This window comes from Drosophila suzukii, unplaced genomic scaffold (assembly GCF_043229965.1).
Source record: "Drosophila suzukii unplaced genomic scaffold, CBGP_Dsuzu_IsoJpt1.0 scf_5, whole genome shotgun sequence".
Classification (NCBI taxonomy): domain Eukaryota; kingdom Metazoa; phylum Arthropoda; class Insecta; order Diptera; family Drosophilidae; genus Drosophila; species Drosophila suzukii.
Window position 1 is genome coordinate 3,034,172 of NW_027255937.1, and position 2,257 is coordinate 3,036,428.

Sequence of the window (2,257 nt, forward strand, 5' to 3'; positions counted from 1 at the left end):
CTTAAATAGTCGGGCCGGAACGACCCGACTAATTAACAAAAATCCATATTTGGAGGGCGATGAATCATGAATTTTGATGAAAAAATTATTTTGGGGACGCGCTTGATTAGCCAGGAGAAATTTTAAAAGTTTGACCAAATTGCACTTAAAAAACCGTTGGCGATCGCCGAAAACCAACAGCACGCACACAGACACACCACACACATAATGTTACGTTAATGTTAATGTTTTTGCTTTTTTCCTATTGTTTTTAATTTTTGTTTTTGTTGGTTTTGTTTTTAGTAATTTGCAATGATTTAAGTTGCATTTAACATGTGTGTTTTAAATAAACACCAATAACTGTAAGTGTATCTTCACTTATACACAAAATATACATACATTTATGCTTATATGTGACAAGTATATAAATCATTTGAAATTTGCAACTTTTTTATGAATATTATGTAGCCCTGAAAAGGGTCGATTTGGTAAAGAGGCAAACTTTAAAAATTTCTCCTGGCTAAACTAAGCGTTCCGGCCCGACTATTTAAGAATTACCAAAATTTTTTAAATTGTTCAAATGCACACTTGTGGTTGTATTAAAAATATATAACATAACATTTATTCACTTGGTGTTTTAGACTGAGAGAGAGATCATTTCGGAGATCATTTCTTATAACTAAATTAAACATTTTTAAGAAAACTATAATTTTTGTTAATAAACATAAGTTTGTCGACGACGTCAGGCTTTAGGCGCGTCCTGCGGTCAGAAATAATTTGCCCCGCCTTGCTGAAGGCTCTTTCTGACTCGCAGGAAGTGGCAGGGATACATATACATTTTTTGACCACTTCTTTAAAGGGCGCCATACTGTTCGACGATTCCTGAAAGTATAATAAATTAATAAAAATAATGACATAAAACAATTTAGAAACTTACCTTCCAATATTGCAACGGCTCGCACACTTCGGCCTCATTTGAAGTTTCAATATGCTGCCTGAGCATAACTATGGCTTCGGAGCGCGCCGTGCTATTTTTCGCTTGCAATTTTGCTTGCAAGCAAGTGAAATAGTCCGATGGTTTAGTCTGGCTTGGTGGTGCAGGCTTTTCCGACGCAGACAACTTTCTAATGGCAATGATGAGCTCCTCCTCCAACCCATGGCATGCCTGGTCGGCATTGCTCCGGGTGCAAAAACCCAGTTTTTTGAACCTCGGGTCAATTATCGTGGCAATCCTTGTTACTGATCGGGATTCGTAAGGAGCGAAACGTTCTGCAAAGCGTCCATCAATAGCATCAAAGGCTAGTATGACCTCTGGTGTTTTAAAACTGTCCTTTAAGCTAGTTATTTGAATTTGCATTTCGCAATTAATAGGAATAATCAAAGATATCGTGGGGTACTTTCCACCCGAAATCCTTTTTGTCGCTTTGTCGAAAGGACTCAATAACGTGCACAGTTCTTCTAAGATCTCGAGATCCTCTGACACAAAGGGCAAAGGGGCCTTTGCAGTGCCCAGCAAAGCAATGGTTAGTGCATCCTTAGTGGCCAAAATTTGTCCATCTTAGCGCCGTCGCCTGCTCCACCAATTGAATGTTCTATTACTGAAAAACAGCAAAAGAAGAACTTTAATATTATAATAGAAAAAATGAAAAAAAATCTGCTCTTTTACGTACCTTTCCTTTGCCTTTTTTCTTAATAGTGACGGCACAGAAACATCGATGGTTGAAAAATAACATCGATGATTTAGAAAATTTTAAAAATATCGATGCATCGATGTTTTCATCGATGTTTTGACACCTCTAATTTGAATTCCAGTTGCAAAATGGATTGTCCGCCGCTTAATATTATATTAAGCTGTTTAACTTCGAGACGATTTATTTTGCAGTTTTTGTCTTTGAACCATTGATTTTTATCAACATATGGAAATATTAAACAATATCCTCTGTTTCTGTAAAGGCAAAAAGCGTTATATTTTCTTTCCGCCCACAAACTTCATTAAATCGTAAGTTTGAACGCGGATATCTCAAAACGTATCAAAGATAGAGAATTGGGATTCCAGATTTAGATTCCGTAGCCTTAAACGCAGTTTGTTACGCGAATATGCCACGTCCACTCTAACGCCTAAAAACAGCAATAACCTGTGGCGCCCACAACTTTCGTCCCAGAAACAAAATTTTAACTGAAATGAATTGGTCTCGTCAATACCTATCGATTGACCCAATAAAAGTTTGCTTGCCCATTCTAACGCCATCAACTCTGAAATTCGTCTGCCGCCCACATA

At 37.3% G+C, this 2,257-nt stretch overlaps 1 long non-coding RNA gene across 1 annotated transcript; it reads right to left on the minus strand.

Annotated features, from left to right (window-relative positions):
• Nucleotides 1-573: 573 nt before the first annotated feature.
• Nucleotides 574-1,767, minus strand: LOC139354949 (uncharacterized). The gene is made up of 3 exons (XR_011605775.1): nucleotides 1,650-1,767; nucleotides 917-1,577; nucleotides 574-861 (listed from the first exon to the last, which is right to left on the minus strand). It is a non-coding gene; the product is annotated as an uncharacterized lncRNA (long non-coding RNA).
• Between the last annotated feature and the right edge of the window lie 490 nt (nucleotides 1,768-2,257).